The sequence below is a fragment of the Epinephelus lanceolatus genome, chromosome 7 (assembly GCF_041903045.1).
Source record: "Epinephelus lanceolatus isolate andai-2023 chromosome 7, ASM4190304v1, whole genome shotgun sequence".
Classification (NCBI taxonomy): domain Eukaryota; kingdom Metazoa; phylum Chordata; class Actinopteri; order Perciformes; family Serranidae; genus Epinephelus; species Epinephelus lanceolatus.
The window spans coordinates 27,006,154-27,023,604 of NC_135740.1; the positions used below are offsets into that span (position 1 = coordinate 27,006,154).

At 40.2% G+C, this 17,451-nt stretch overlaps 1 protein-coding gene across 1 annotated transcript in view; it reads left to right on the forward strand.

Annotated features, from left to right (window-relative positions):
- The window catches only part of mid2 (midline 2), a 219,630-nt gene that overhangs the window by 34,523 nt on the left and 167,656 nt on the right, over window positions 1–17,451 (forward strand). Inside the window, exon 2 of the mRNA XM_033622496.2 lies at window positions 15,652–15,710. The gene's annotated coding sequence lies outside the window, so the exon portion shown is untranslated. The remainder of the gene's footprint in view (window positions 1–15,651; window positions 15,711–17,451) is intronic.

The window sequence follows — 17,451 nt, forward strand, 5'->3', positions numbered from 1 at the left end:
GCATCCCATCAACTTGACCTTTATTAGAAGAAGTAGAACTTAAGCTACAATAGGTTGGAGTACATCGAGAACATGTATTTATTTCAAAAGATAATCCAGCAGCTGGAAGATGAGCCGGTGGCCTTTCTTTTGAGACAGATTCTATTACATAAAAACATGCTAGTTCTGCAGCCCAGCAGCTAACAAGCTCAGCTGTGAGTGGTATCTGACTAGCTGAGCTCCGTCTTAATGATTATCCAACACAGCGGTAGAGGAAGAACAGCCAGTGGCTCGAAGATGCCGATCCAGCTGGGTTACCTGCTAAATAAAACATTGGCTGATCCAGCAAGATTATCTGCTCAGCACTTGTTGCGCTGCCAGTTTCACCACGCTGGTTCAGTTTCTCTCTATTTCCAGAATGACACTGACCCAATTATGAAAGTTTAGTTTGGTAAGTGAGAGGGAAGATTAATTGTCTGGGATTTGTTTTTCCAATATGCAACAGAGACATAAAATGCTATTTTTAGGGAGTGCACTCGCTTTGGGGGGGTTGTGTTGTTTCTACAAGTGGGATTGGACTGGATTTAAGATCAGAATGAGAGAAATGCTGATCTTGGAGCTATAATTGGGGTTAAAAACATAATGTTTTTTCTTACATGCCTTACAGATCAAACCACAGAGGTAGGCTCCAGAGATGGGTTGTTGAACTTTTTAAAATCACCAAATCACGTGTCTGGCTAGTAATGTCTTACATCCAGAAGTGGAGGAAGTACTCAGATCTTTTACATAGGTCAGGCCACAATGTAGAAAAAAAGTAAATGTCCTGCATTCAAAATTTTACTTAAGTAAAAGTACAAAATTATTAGCATCAAAATACAGAGAGTCTGATAAGTAAAAGTACTCAACCAATTATTGAAAACTGTTGGTGCATTAAAGGGCAACTACATCCATTTTCAAAATTCATACATGTTATTCTTAAGGTCCAAGACAGTCCAAACATATACGTTAACATGAAGAACTCGCTCCCAAATCCAAAATCTAGGGTGGTAAGCTCAAATTTATCATGTCATAGGGAAGTCTTGAGCTGCTCCAATGACAATGAATTGGGAAAGATGTTATCAACATATTCTCACTCCGACCTCGTCACATTTCGACGTATGGTCATGGACTTTCCACGTCAGCGTGAAAGGTACCCTGGGTGCGTCGATTGTTGATGTTCTGGGACGCAGCATCTAGTTCTGCTTGTTACTTGAATTGTCGTCATTTACCATTTCCATACAGTCAAATAAAAGCACTACGTCAGTACAACACAGCGAATTAATGTTCTTTTGCTTCAACAACTAACACAAGTGGTTAGATTTCGGCATCAAAAGCGCATTGTTAGGAAAATAGAGTGGGGTTCGGCTTTACAATCTGCATGCGAGCACTGCTCTTCGGGTGAAAGTTGGTGTTTGTTGGACCCATCAACCACCCGTCCCGCCCACCCTACTTGGGCTCTCACTACCTTAACGTTCATTCTTGTCCCACTGTGTTTCCCCCCGACGCCGTTACAGTTTAATGCCGCCAAGCCAGCAACTGGCCGCATATCATGTCGATGTAAAAGGATGGCTTTTTTCATCAGTGTCCGATGCTGCAAGTTGCTGCCCAAACCCTGGATTTCAATGACCTCGGAGTGATGATGGCAGTGAGAGCACCCAGGGAGATGCTCTGAGTATATAGGCTCATTTTCTGTTTCGGAACTGAGAACACTACAATAGAGTAAAGCTCATTTGGGTATAAAAATTAAAAAAAACATTCTGTGTGTTCACAAAATCAGGCTCCCATTCATTGTCTGCGGAGCACCTGATGACATTACATGTTTGAGACTTACTCCTCTAGTTACTGGCGTTGAGAGAAAGTAGCTCATGTTCACGAATACTAATTACACTTTCCCAGGTCATGGAAATAGCATATTGGAGTTCTTAATTTAGGTGGTGTTCCCCTTTAATATGTTCATCACTTGAATGTTGCATCTGGTGAAGGTGGAGCAAATTTTAATTACTTTATTAATTGCCTTGTAGCTTGTGAATACCCCCAAGGATCAATACAATTTTATCTTTATCCATAATAATACATCATCATTTATTTGTTGATTATGTTTTGTGTACTAATCAGAATCTGCAAAAATAATTAAAATGACCAAACAGTGGAGTAAGAAGTACTTTATGTCCCTCTGAAATTAAGTGTAAAAACCAAACTTAAATACTCAAGTTAAGTGCAAGTACCTCACAATTGTACTTGAGTAGATCACTTGAGTAAAAGTAATTAGTTACTTTCCACCACTGCTTATAACATAACATATGCATTGTCAGTTACTGTTTGTAAGCACATTTCCAGCACTCGTTTGGCGTTTTGCTTTTCTATATTTGCCATTTCTAAATTTACGGTCTGGCACCTGGCCTCGACCTTTTTATAAAACCCAACCTCACCTGAGCACTGTCGAGGTACATAACGCCCATAAATGTCCCGAACACTGAAAGTAAGAAAATAAGTGCAGAAAAATACACCACAACACATTTTGTAGGTCATAAGTGATGATTTAGATGGATCACTTCTGCCTGTCTATACGTTGTTTTTCAGGAAAACTATGCATATTATGTTTTTATGATAATCAACCACTACCAACAGGTGCAACCATGAGTCACTGTTAGCAGCTGGTGCACTATTGGTGCAGGAATTGTCATCACTATACACATTTCTTTCCATTTCTGTGATGTCTACAATGACATAATGACTGTGCTGAGGAGCTTTCATGAATACACTGAATAATTAATGTTTGAAAAAGAAGAATCACATAATGTGTCTTTATACGATATTCTAAAGATGAACAATTTATAATTGTTACAAAAGTATTTATTTTGGAGCATTTAGTAGCATGACACTTGGAATTAGACTCATTGGAGAAGCATTGGTGCTTAATTCAAAAGCTGATGGAAGAAAATGTGCTCTGCAATAATGATGCCCCAGTGAGAGTTTGAGTGGGGAGAGAGGAACAGCTGCTTGGTAGAAAGCCATTGCTGCTGTCTGTTTGGGTGAAGCACAGAAATAGGCAGAACGTACACAGTCTGCGGTGGGTTAAAAAACGACACCCTGTTTGTGCACCCTGATTAGGGCCTCTGTTCTGCTTGCTCTAAGGAAGTCCTTTGCTCATGACTGACTCATCAGATTCTGATAAGATCTGTCACATGTCTTATTGTCTCATTGTTGAGTAAAGTATAATGGGACATGTGCCTATGCAGTAAGAGAATCTGTGGTGTAGTTTCAGCGTGTTTGAGAGGCTGACGCTGATATGATTTATGATTTTTCGAGCCAATTTAGCATTAAAGCTGCTCTCCCAACTGACTCCTCAAGGTCATACAGCTCTAAGACAGAATACCAAATATGGCAGAGGATCTTCGGTATTAAAAAATGTGCGTACTGAAACCTAAAATGGGAATAATTCCCCTCAAATTTAGATCAAAGCTGCCATTACTTTTCATATGTCATATTTGTTGGCTTTGTCAGTGCTCATAAAATACAGACCAGCTCAGCAGCTGTGCAGCTTATTAACATAGCAGCCAGGCTAAAGATGACATTACTGTGAAAGGGTTACTGCAGTTCTGCTGCTCTGTGGCTGAATTCAGCAATGCTAACAGATTTCGAGCCTGACTTTGAGCCAACTCTGTAAAGTTGGACGTTCTTAGTTAAAAGACGAGCCCTGTCCTCCGAGTACAGATGCTACAGAGAGCCTTGGAGCTGATAATTAAAAGTGCATCCGACTGAGGAAGAAAGTCGACAGTCATTAAGGTGAGAGGTTTGGCCTTATTGAACAGTCTACATAGGGACTGAGACCTGGCCGTAGCTGGCGCCCCATTACAGAAAAGCTTGGTTATAAGCCACAAGTGCACACCACAGTCCAAGTTCATTAAATCACCGAGTCCCACTCATTAATTCCACAATGCTAAACTTGTAATGTAATTTAGTGCAAATGTCAAACTGAAGTGCTGCGCACTCACTCACGTACACTGCTACATTTTCAAAAATGTGCAGGAGGAGATGCTGACCATCAGCAATGAGTTTTACTACACCTCTACTAAAAGATAGATCTTTTTTTTTCAGGCCGGCTCAGACGCATATGATTAACTTGAGCAGAATCTCTTATAATCTTGCAGTTGTTTCCAAAAGAAAATTAGGCTCAGGAGGGTTGTAATTCAGTCTGTAAAGGTAATTCATCAATGCGAACCAGTACCCAACAATCTGATTTCACAACATTGCATCACGTTAATATAGGCCCATAAATTCAGTCACCACTGCTTATGTTAATGTAGGCCCATAAATCCAGTCGGCATTGCTCATGTTAGTATGTATGAGAGAGAGCATTGTTAGTGTCAAGACAAGACAGGAGGGAATGTGTTACGCTTACATTTAGGCAATCTCTCTGTGATTAAATAGGGAGCCACCTAATGTCTTAATCTGATCACGCAGGCAAGGAAATAAGGGACAGTTCCACCTGCTATTTGTAGATCTAACATATAGTCTTAATGTGGTAAATGAGCAAAACTGGTGAAATTAATGAAACCGTATTTTTCATTATAGTGTTGGTCATTTCTTTTGTCGACAGTGATCACTGTCTGTATGTTACAGGCCTGATTAAAGACAAAAACAGCTTAGTGGCTTTTAAAAAAAGTTCTGTTACTACTTTCTCACAGTGGGAAAAAATGCTGATGGTTGACGTACAGTGTTTGTATTCTGTTGCGAGTGAGGTCATGCCAGGAAATGCGGCGCGGATGTGTGAGTTTTCCCTGGCGATACAAAGTGGCTCCTGTGTGTTGTGGTGTAGCTGATAATGAGCATTGATGTGTGTGTAGGGGTGTATGTGTGTCTCTGTGTGTGTGTGCCGAGCTAATTCTGGAAGAGGCAGCCAACGCCCTTTCTCATAAAACGCTCGCCCCGAGACTTTAAAAGTTCTGTTTCCCAAAAAAGGTCCCACCGAAACTATTCCTAGCTCTTGACACCGTGTCATCTCAAACATATGCAGCAAATTGGTTTCTTGTTATCTGATATCAACCACATGTTAAGTTGGTGGTGAGCAAAAAAAAAAATAAAAAAAGAAAAGAAAATCTTGAGGATTATTGACACTGTTGTGTAGCTTTCGCTCTGTTCTGTTCCATCAAAGCCTTGACAGTTAATTTACTCTCTGAAAAATGCAAGATGCCCCACCGGAGGTTGAGTTGACTGAGCACAGCGACAGCCTCTGTTCAGGCCGGATAATTGAATATAGTGAACTAGTCATCACTCTTGTCCTTTGTATTTTATTTCAGCCAGACTGTGTCAGCAGTGTTCAAAACTCATTAGCCTGTGTACATTGCACCAGTGACATTTATCAGTGCGAGATACTCCCTTTTGGCATATTAATTGTTGATTTGTGATGGCCTTGAACAGGGAGCCTTTTTAATTTGATCAAGACAGATGGGGTGCTTGTGGAATATTTAATGGTATTTGTCAAGTAGTAAGTGGGGTTGTGACCAGAGAGTGGCCACCTCCAGCACTTAGACCAGTTAGAGGAATGCGGTTAGGAATAAGTGAAGGACGACTAAAGTCAAGGTGCATTTGGGCAATTTGTGCTGCTGCCGAGTGGCCAACAGTCGGACTGTGGTTGTACATTGTTTGTGATGATTGAGAGGGATTACTTTTGTATGAGTCTATTGTTTTTTAGGAAAATCCTAACCTTTAAAGGAATACTTTACCCACAAAATGAGCTTTTGTAAATCAGTTCGTCAGGCGAAGTTACCTTGAATACACAAAGAAAACTTTGTTTTTCTTGCACGCCTTCACAGAAAATGGGGAACAAATTCATTTACTGATTGATTTGGGAATTTGTTTAAATCAAAACATTCATTTACAAACTTTCACACAACTTGTGCAGTGTAATCTAAGTCTCATTTATCCAGTGGTATGCTCAGTACTTCCCAAACACATGCATTTTCACTAAAGGTTTAGCTTTGAAGAGAGCATATATAAGCTTCACTCTAAGTTTTAAACACTAAGGTTTTTCAGTGAAAATGCATTTGGAAAGTACTGAGCGTACGACTGGATAAATGAGACTTGTATTTTACTGCACAAGTTGTGTGAGAGTTTGTGAACAGAAGTTTTGATATAGTTCTGTTTAGGCGTGGGCGATATGGCCCAAAAATAATATCACAATATTTTAGGGTATTTTTGATGATATGACATATTAGTAAAAAAAAAAAAAATCATTATTAATTTAGGAAAATAGAATTGCAACAAAATAAGTGATCTAGTTTTACAGTTTGCCTTCAAATATCCAGTTATAACTAAACAAAAATGATCTCTCATTTCTTTAGTTTGTGAACAACAACAGTAACTCAGAGTGAGATTCAGATTCTGTTACAATATTAATAGTTCAACAAAATAAAATCTACCACAAATTACACATTTAATCAGCTCCCAAATACAAAAAAAATCTACCCTGGGATCTATATATATAAATTGACAGGTGATTTCCTTCTCTTTTAGTAAAATCTTAAATTATCGAGTGGTTTTTGTTCCACCTGGACCTTTATGCTCTGCCATTTCTCCTCTAATCAACATGCTGTTATGCTACCATAACTATCATACGTTCACATACATGTAGTTTTTTGTCGAGTCGTGAGCGTCAAGTAGGTTTACATTACCAAGGGCTTACTGTATCACAATCACTTGAGGGAGAGGGAGGGAGGGAGAGATGCTGTGCTGCTGCCAGAGGAGCCGCTGAATGAGTTCCCTCTCAGCGGTAACTCTCTAAAAGAGTCGCAGAAGTCCAGGGCTGTTCATAAAACACTCAGGACGCCACAGTTTATTCCACACTACTGAAGCTGCTCCTCTTTCTGGAACCACAGTGGAGTCGGTAACGATTGGCTTTCAGCCATACTTGTTGTTTCTGTGGGTAACAGTGTGACATCAATATGTCAACAAGTCTAAATATCGTGAGTATCACAATACGCATTTTTTTAATATAATATTAAGAATGATACCAGTATTATGGTGAACGAGATGATACAGCTCACCCCTAGTTATGTTGTTGTCAATCAATCATTAAATTGAACACTGTTCTCTGTGGAGGCATGTGAGAAAAGCAACGTTTTCTTCACAAATTCAAGGTACCACAGCATGACTAACTGATTTCAAATGGTCATTGTGTGTGTTAAGCACTCCTTTAAGATAAAAATCCATCTAAAGTATATCGCACAATCAGGGCTGTAAAGTGTTGACTAGCTTCTGTAAAGGGAATGCTTCGTCCTTAAAGGCATACTTTCACAATGGACTCTATAAATAAACCTGACTTGACTTGATAAAAATGTTGACATGCACAAAGTGTCAGGGTCAGAGAGATCTCATTCACAAAGACGCTTTTGAAATTTTATGGTAACGTCTTATCTGTTTGCCAAACCAGATTGTGGTCAGAAAGGTCTTTTCATCCACATCAAAGGCTTGTTGCTGCTCAACACATGTTGCTCACAAAAGGTTAGCTTTATTTTCTCACAATAATCAGCAGCCAAAGTGGAAAAAAAAAACCAAAAACATCCTTTCTCTGACACCAATTTAGAGTTTTACTTTCGAAGCAGTGCCGCTGTTAGACTCCATGTGAAGTTGGAGAATTTCAAGTGTGACCTGCGGGGAAATGACACAAAACAAGATGAAGGAAAGGCGCATTATTTTGATTGGCTCACTTATTACATCTGAGCTTTTAACTGCATGAATCCCTTCACTTTGTGTCTCATGCTATGCTCCCAATTATCCCATTCATCCATTTTTTGTCTGTTAGGGTTTTCTCAGCAGGGGAAGTGACAGAAGCAAATATATCAACAAGCCAAACTGTGATGTCTGGATTTCTAACAGGGTACTCTCATCAAAGTGAAATCACTGTCTGTCTCTTACCAGAGCATATTTAGGACCTGCGGGGGAGGGACAGAATATTATTATATATAGTTATTTATACTCACAGGTTGGATATTTTTCTCCGGGTGTCCTCCTGATTATCTTCCCTTTCTGACTCCCACAGGAAAAGAGCTGTGGGCTGGAAACATAATATTAGTAGCAAAACTAATATTAACTTGTAGTCAAAACTAAAGTGAAAGCAGTAGATAAGGGCAAATTAGAAGGAGGGAGAGGTGAACACATGAGAAAACAGGTTGATAACAAACCTGTTTCTAAGTTACACGCAGTAGTTTCCTATAAAGTCACAGGGACCTCTTTGGCATCACCAGCTCTAACAATATATGAATGTGCTGACCCCTGGCTTTCACCACCACACCTGTTTCTATTCAGAGGATCCAAATGTTCCACTCAGAGTCAAGAGTTTCCTTTTGTAAAAACACTGTGAAGATTAAAGGATACATCCACCTTTTACATTGTTAGACGTCATCAAATTGTGTTTTGAGGGTGTCTGTTGTGGGTTGCTGGAGGAATATGGGGCTCAGGGTAGTCTGGGGCCATTAGTGGCCGTTTTGGTAAGGAACCGGAACCAGGGAGAGTGAGACAGGATCCGGAATTCGATGGATGCGCCTTTTTGTCAAAATAAAAGCACCAAGCTAATAAAAATGCGGTGAAACTTTTAATTTGAAGAATATAATTTACAAGAAAAGCCCCAAGCCATTAAGTTAATCAATTTTCTTAGACCCCTCATCACCCCAAATCGATGGTGCGCCAGAATTTAAAGTTTTACTTTAGTGAACACTTTTACTTTGGTAAATTTGGTGAATTCCGCATCCGCTCTCTAGACCAGAACTAGAATCCAGACAAAATTCAGAGTGAATAAAAACCAGGCTCTTCACATAAAGTGGAGAGCCTGGTGACGCGAGGCTAGGCTCAGGGGTATTGCTTGGAGCTATTCAGTCCTTATATAACCAGCGTGAGAGCTCTGTCTGTATTCTGGGCAAGAAGTCAGCGGGCGTCAGCTTCAGCCAGGGTTGTCCCTCATCACCATTTGTCTTTGTGATCTTCATGGACGAGCTCTCAAAGCGCACCCACATGAAGGAGAGCATCTGGTTTGGAGAGCTCAAAGGAGCTTCTCTGTTCTTTGCAGATGATGTGGTTCTGTCAGCCCTATCAGACTGTTGAGGTTTGCCTGGGTCCAGACCTTTGAACCCGGCCACATAATCGAGTTGGAGCTGATTGATTCATCTGGCATGGTGACATGAAACAGCAGTTTCTTTGTTGAAATAAAAAAACAACTATTGAGCGCTACATGGAGACTAATAACTGTTGTCATGCTGTTGTCAAGCATTGTCAAGTGTTATGCAGGAACCAGTGAGGAGTAATAACATCAGTGGCAAGCGCCATAGACAAGATAAACGCTGCTATTTAGGCTGTTGTGAGTCAACATGTCCTCTCAATATTGCCCAACATCATAGTTTCTTTTTACTTCACTTCACTCCAATCTTAAAACACTGGCAAAACAGATATGTTGGCATGGTTACGCATCAGTGTGGACTTAAAATGTTGGTAGATTCAGGGGATACGCTGGTCTCTAGTGATTGGTTATGGAAAATATCGAATCCCTCTTCCTCATGGAAATCAGTAAAAGTAGACACAATGTCAGATTGAAGATAGAAATGAAATCTAGGAGTTGATAATTCTGTGTGATATCAGGCAAAGTTCAAGCCTCAACCTCTCAGGGTGCTGCCTGGGTGCCCTTTAGAGGTTTTCCCATAGATTTTACATAAAGATAGATGACATGAGAGGTCCCCAAAAGTGACACCCAGTGACTGGCTACAATATAGATCATAAACCCTGCCCCATTTTTCTAATAAGCTAATAATTTGATGGTTTAAAAAAGGGGGGGGGGTGCCAATGGGTATGCTATCACTGGTGCTGCTTGTGATTGGTGTATGGGTGGGAACTTGATACTGACTAATATCACTACTGCGCAGACTCTGACTCCAAATGATTTTGCCAACACACCAGTGTATGTGGGATATTTTGGCTTCATTTTGTGCAACATGGTTAAGTAGAGATGTGTCATCCATCATAACACCCAATTGATAGGAGACCCTGGGGTAGACCCAGAACACCAACAATCCAGCTGGATGATGTTGTTGGGTAGGGGGACGTCTGGACTACCTCGCTTAGCCAGCTGCAATGGTGACCTAGCCCCAGATAAACAGCGGTAAATGGATGGATGGATGGATGGATAGATGGATTGGTGGAAGGAAGTCATCAATCAGTAATGCATTCCAGGAGTTGCTTTGTAATGATATAAATTACCATATAGATTGCAGAGTAGAGGAGGTTTCTCATAAATATTATTTATCCTGTCACAGAGTCAGCCCATTTAACCTAGGTCCAGGTCTCATGTTGCAGTGATGGCTATCTGTGATTAAACTGGTACATGTTGATGAAAACTAGGGCAGGGCAATGTGAAGAAAAACAAATATTGTGATTTTTTTTCCCACCACATACCTCAATATTGATATTGCAAGGATATTGTTGGGTTAAATATGGTATTATAAAATATTTACACATTAGAAATAATCATCAGTAAGATAAGACAGTCTGAGAAGTTCAGAAATGAACATCATTTTACTGCAATGCAGTGTTCAAAACCAGGGAAGCACAACATCATGATATGACTTCATCCAAAATCTAAGAGGATATCTAGTCTCATATCACGATATCGACATAATATCAATACATTGCCCAGCCCTAGTGTTAAAAAAAAAGCTTGTAGCTTATAGCTGTTTTTTCAACTCACTTTACCAACTTACGTGTAGTTAGTAAATTTCTACGTTCCTTCCTACAGTTCGGAGAGAATGACTGTGCTGATGTGTTGGTAGGTCTAAATAAAGCTCCTTAGCCACATATTTCAGTGAGCACTCTGGTATGTCAGGGATCACAGGCATTCCCCCTACTCAGATATGTCTTATGATTGGATTTCATTCTGGTCTGTTGGGGGAGGTGATGATGGGGTTTCTTCACATCAGCAAAGGTGCAAATTGGCAGGGTGCACTGCCAGAATGTGTTGATAAGAGTGTCTACTGTTGTGCTTTGAACGTGAACTCTGATGTCACATGACCTCGGGGCTCCATTTTGACATCAGAACTATCTATGGGTTTCTTATTAGAGATTAAAGAGTGAAGAAAAACAAAACTATACTATAGGCTGTCTTAAAGTACAGTATTCTGAAATTGTTTGCAGGATAGAAAAGCACTGTATTCTTGTAATCCATGTCATCTGTGCAAGGCTATAAGATTTGATGTGCATTACCGGGTGATCACATTTTCTGTTTATAACCGCTAAGTGATATGACAGCTGAAATAGACCATTCTCAGTTGTCATTATGTAGCAGTAGCAGACGGTTAAAATGTACTGCTATTGACACTAATCATTCATTTACATTTGGATATTAGATTAACTGAGACTAACATGCGGAGCGAGTGAAAATTAGTGCGGTGCTGATGATTGCCATTTATCAGAGTGACATCTATCTGAAATGTAAAACTCTGAAAACAAAAGTAAAAGACAAAAAAACTACAAAGTAACACTTCTAACTTTGTATAGTTTGTATAGTTTTAGAATAAACACAGACCTCTTTACCTATTGAAATACATCCATTTTTCATATTTGAATGTGTCAGAATAAAAGGTTTTGCCTCCTTTCTATTTGTCTCCTTTGTGTGTAACTACTCACTTGGTATTCAGAGGAGATGAAAACTTGTTGCCTCACTTTGTCGTCCATTGACAGGCCTGTTCTCCTCTGATTGTCTCTTATTAGGCAATCATTATGGTGAATTGTGGCACATCGATGCGCATCAGTGATTCAGAGACAGTGATGGTGGACATGAGAGGGAGGAGAGATTGGCAGAATGCAGCCATGGCTTTGTTAGCACACCTCATGTGAATTAGTTAATATGCTAAATAATGAGCTGTTTTGAAAATTAATGAATGCTTTCAGAGTGATTTATAAGCACAATTCATTATTCAGAGTGCGGCAAATAAACCCTAATTGAAAAAATGTGAATTAAGTGATCACACAAATGTATTCAGTTTATTGTTAGGAGAGCTTGTAACTCTGATTCTCATTATTTTAGGGCCACAGAGACCATGAAATCATTTCACAACTTAGCATGAAATTCAAATCATGGAGAGCCATGAATTACAATACATCATATATTTCACCAAAGCAGACATATTTTAATAAACCCAACAGGTGTAGCTGTGTTCATGTATAACCAAAAGCAGAAAAACAAACATTTGATATGCAGTAGCATCAAAAAGCTCAAGTGTAGCAACATTTTCCTTTGTGTTCACTGAATACTTCCCAGTATCCAGGTATGAAGATTTCGAATCTGCAGGCACTTTGAACACAGCTGCTCGGCACAGTCTCTCTTGCCAAGTTTTCCTCTCCGTCAGTCGTGGATGACTCACTGGAATCCCTCCTGAACCGGTTAGGAACAATAGCTTATTAGGACCCAGATGATGGGCCATGTGTTCTGTTTTCTCAGATTATTTTGCACTGACAAAAAAGTAACATCACACCTGGCTGGCCCTTGAGTAAACAATGCACTGATTGTCCGTGTCGGGACTTCTTCCGTTGACGTCCTCCTGCTGCTTTTGTTTGGCTGCCTACTGGTGTCAATATTTAACTGTAGCCTCTCTGAGGCCAGGTCTCACTTGAAATCCTGTTTTTCAGAAAATGAAATTTGAGACATGGGGGCGTGCCAGAGGTGGTGGTGAAATCTTTCTCAGGGCTGTTGTTTTGAATGTGTGTTTGATTTCCATGTATTATTTTGGAAATGGAAGGTGTTTCAAAAGATTCTGTTGCTGCTCTTGGCTTAGCACAAGTCTGATTTGTGAAGCAGCTGAATTATGTGTTTAGATGAGCTGATGATTTCTGTCTTTTTAACTGGTGGTTCTCCCTTATGATGAATCCAGAAGTGTGAGCTATGGTTACCATGTCTAAAGATACATACGCAGGGTTTATTACTGAGTCAGTGTGGCCAAAGCCTGAATTCTTCATAATTCATAAAACTAGGCTATTTACGTATGCAGCAGAAATATGCAAATACTTATGAAATTGGTGCGACATGACCAGACAAAACAAAGAAGAAGGACAAAACATTGGCTTTGCTCAAGAGGTAGCAAACCTACAACTACCAGCATGCTGACCCACACCAGACCAGTAAACATTACCGCAGGTCAGTGACGTAATGCAAGCTTGACCATTTTGACACAAGAAACAAAATGGCAGCAAGATGGTAACAAACAATCTCAGATTACAGTTAAACAGTAAGCTAAAATATGTTTCTAAAACATGTCAGGTGAGAACGAGGCAACACAGTAACAGAATCTTTGCACTAAACAGCGCTGTTAAGTTTTGCCGTTTGATCAGTTTTCTCAGCCTCTGTTTTTACAATAAAGGAAACAGGATGCACCCACTTCCTGTCCACAAATTCTCACATTACAGCCAAACAGTGCACTAAAATGTGTTTATGTAGACATTTTAAGGAAAGAAATGGGCAATGCAATAATAGAATCTCGGTTAACATTTGATTAGCACTGGTTTTTAGGGGTGGGAATCAACAGATCCACAATATGATATTATCTCAAAACTTCAGTCCATCCATCCATTTTCTAACCCCTTATCCTCTTGAGGGTCGCGGGGGTGCTGGAGCCTATCCCAGCTTACATTGGGCAAGAGGCGGGGTACACCCTGGACAGGTCGCCAGACTATCACAGGGCTGACACATAGTGACAGACAACCATTCACACTCACATTCAAACCTATGGACAATTTAGAGTCACCAATTGACCTATCCCCAACCTGCATGTCTTTGGACTGTGGGAGGAAGCCGGAGTACCCGGAGAAAACCCACGCTGACACAGGGAGAACACACCCAAAACTTAAGTCATGATATAATATTACAATTTATGAAGCCCTGCATGAATCAAGGGAGCCCTGTGTCTTGTGTCACTTCTGTCCTGTCCGTCGCCCTTGCGTGTCTGTGTGTCTGTGGCTGTGTGGGTGTCTGATAAACATGTATATGAGTACGTATGTATACGAGTAGGGATGAAATGTTATCTGTAATGACGATCGCAAGTGACTGTATAGTTGCTAACTTGATTTATTAAGATATGTGTTGATAAGTTAAGATTGAAACATGAAATGTATTGGATGTATACCCTCACTCATTCAATAAAAATAATTATATATATATATATATATAAAAGATACAATATTACAGTATTATTGGAACTTTAATATCATGCAATATGTTGAGTATTGCAATTAAATACATTGCAATTTAATACCTTTTTTCAACTGGAAATTATGTCCCTGAAGGAAAACTTTGTCAACATCTGTGTTATCTAATAACAAAAAGTTTTCGGTCTGTTCATCTCACTTGAGTCATTGTTTTGCAGTAGCAAAGTGTATCTAGTGGACTGAAAAAGCAATTAATTATATTATTCTAATAGGCTACCAAAAGTTTAATTTGTATTTGTAATATTAATGATTTATAAAATAACAAAATTAATACTTGGCACTGTATGACGGTACGATATTGCCAAACAAAAATATTATAATACTATGTTGTATCAATTTTTCCCCCCAACTCTACTAGTTTTACAGTTTGATTGGAGTTTGGTCTGAGTTTGAGATAGAGAGGAGACTCTCACTCTCTTGATCCGCTTCTATGCTATTTGTGTTCGTGCTGACAAACGTATGAAAATGCTTAAGTGTAATCTGCACCCCTTTAAGTGAACACAAAAAAGCCTCAGTAACATGGTGTTAAAATAGTCACTGCAAGCGAAAGGAGCATATAGACAATAAAGTGGCTTGCTTTGTGACAGTGCGTTTTGTATATCACTTTCTTCCATCTTATACATATACTATGCAGGATTGTCCCTAAAAAAAAAAAGTATGTACTCATACAGTAGTAATCCCTCTCAATCATCACTTTTGACCCAGAAGAAGTGTGTGGCAGTGCCTGTATGTTCTTATTTTCTTCTTGTGCCCTGTGCTTGGGATGTTTATGGACGTGCACCCCCACAGCGCTCAGGTCAGGTCAGGGGCTTTATAAAAAGGTAGCAACCAGGTGCCAGACCCTAGGCAGGAGGCATTCAAGCGACAAAGCGTGTTTACAGTAACCAACAATCCTGCACAGGAAACCTAGAGAGTAGGGGGGCACCTTGTTTATGAATGACTAGTTCTTAGACAATAGGCAACATGACATAATATGTTACTACATATGGCTGTATTGTCTCTGGCTTAGCTGGAGGGATTATTAATGGAATCCCCACCTCTAGCACTTACAGTGTAACACCCAGTGTGTGTGTGTGTGTGTGTGTGTTTGTTGTGTATGTGTATGTTTGGGTGACATTTGTAAATTCAGCATGTGCATCTGTCGCGGACTATTGCTAGTCATTTCTGCCATCCGCGGCCTACTGTGAAATAATTGTCTGCTTTAGACTCAGACACGGGGTTTCATGCTAATCTGACTTGTTTTCTCATTATCCTCCCCCCAACCCTTCCCCTTCTCTCTCTTTCTGCTCATTATCTGTCGTCTGGTTTTCACCTCATTTTGTCCTCATCCTTTCTCTCTCATTTGTCTTTCTCTCTCTTTCTCACCATCTCTCTTTCTGTCTCCCTCTCCAGCCCGCCGTCGTCCACAGTGGTGCTGCTCATTGCTAACTAGGCTGCCTCCAAGCCCACAGGTACGTCCCCTCCTCCCTCCTCTTCCTCCCCCCCCCCTCCTCCACTTCATGCTCTATTTTTAACTCCACTCTGCAGGATCCTTCCCCATGATTCTCCTTCTCCAACCCCAACTCACATCTCTGTCAGCACCTTTTTACCATTCCAGCCAAGTGGTAGGAGCCTGTGGACCAATACCTATTTATTAATTTATGCCCATGCTTGCATCTCGTTTTTTTTTCCTTGATGAAGAAGTGCTGCCTCAACTTCATTTTGACTGTCTATGAGAGGGAACAGTCTTTGTTTCCATAGCATCAGATGCTCCTTTCAGCTGGTTACCCATCCCATTTTTACATCATATTATAGGAATAAATTTAGTGTATGATGAGGGAATAGTGGGGTGAGTTGAGGATAGGAGGGATGAAAGTGGAAGGAGGACAAGACCAAGGTCATGATTAGGACTAAAACCCTCAGTGTTTAAAGTCTATGTACTGCGCCAAAACCTGCTGAGAGACAAAGTGATGTAAATGACTGGATTAGCATCGGATACATTCATTCATGTCTAAAATGGTTTGCTTTGTTAAGCTGCCACCTTGCCTTTCATGGAGCCTGGCAGCCGTCTCGGCCCCCCTGCTGAGTGGAAACATAATGCACTTGTTGGACTGTATAGCCAGAGTCCGGGGCCTCGTCAGCTCCCCCGTCTCAGCCTCTTGTCTCTTAAGACCGCTCGACTGGCTTTTCCCGGTGCCATATCCTGCTGACAAGAGCTTATAACCTCGCATGAGTACCATGCTCTTGAAGCTTTCTATGTTTGTGTGGAAAAAGCTTGTTGACTTTATTATATACAGGCTGAGAGGGTGTGCAGTTCTCTCACGTAAACAATTGTTGATGTTATTTACGCTCCTGTGATGGTAAAGAATAGCCTGAAATGGACTGAACTGTGGTAGCTTGGCTTTTCCTCAGTGGTGCCTTATTATAGAGACTTTTCTATGTATGTGCAGGTTTTAAATAATATTAGTGCTGTCAAGCACTTAAAATCTAATTAATTGCATGCTCAGTGATTAATTAAGTTTAATTAATCGCACACATCAATTTTTGCTGTGGAAGTTATTAAAAAAAAAAAAAAAAAATCAGTTGAAATGAACTTCTGGATTTTGGACACAATTGTCCCCTTTGTCCGTCCTGAACCACCAAAACTGGTCTGCAGTCCGTTTTGTGAAGGAGTTGGTTAGTTAGTCAGTCACAGGTAGACTTACTCAGTTTGTGTCTGAACGCCTGGTCGAGTGTGGCTTGACGAGGCTGGCTGCTAGCGCTAGCATCAGAGCTAGCTGTGCAAGCTCAGACCTTCGGGTTTGCTGCTAAATGCTTTGCGTTGAGGAAATATTTCAGGCTTGAAGTACGAAAATTGGATGAGGCTACTATCAACAGTTCCATCTTGGCGTCTTTTTTAAATGTAAATGTTCCAATCATAGGGCCAAACAGCATCGTCTCGTCTGGCTCCATCATGCTTTCAATGACACACTGGGTCAGAGGGCACCATGGAAGGTGATTAATCAGCACCAATTTTTTAACACGTTATTTTTTTTTTTATTAATGCACTATTTTGACAGCCCTAAATAATGTATTTAGAAAAAAAAAAATTACTTTTGCAGCAATGAATTAGAACATTTTTATGTCAGAGAATCACTTAATTAGTGTCATGCAGCTCGTAGATACAGCTCTGTAGCTTTCTAGGTGACACAGCTGTCTTCTCTTATCCCATCA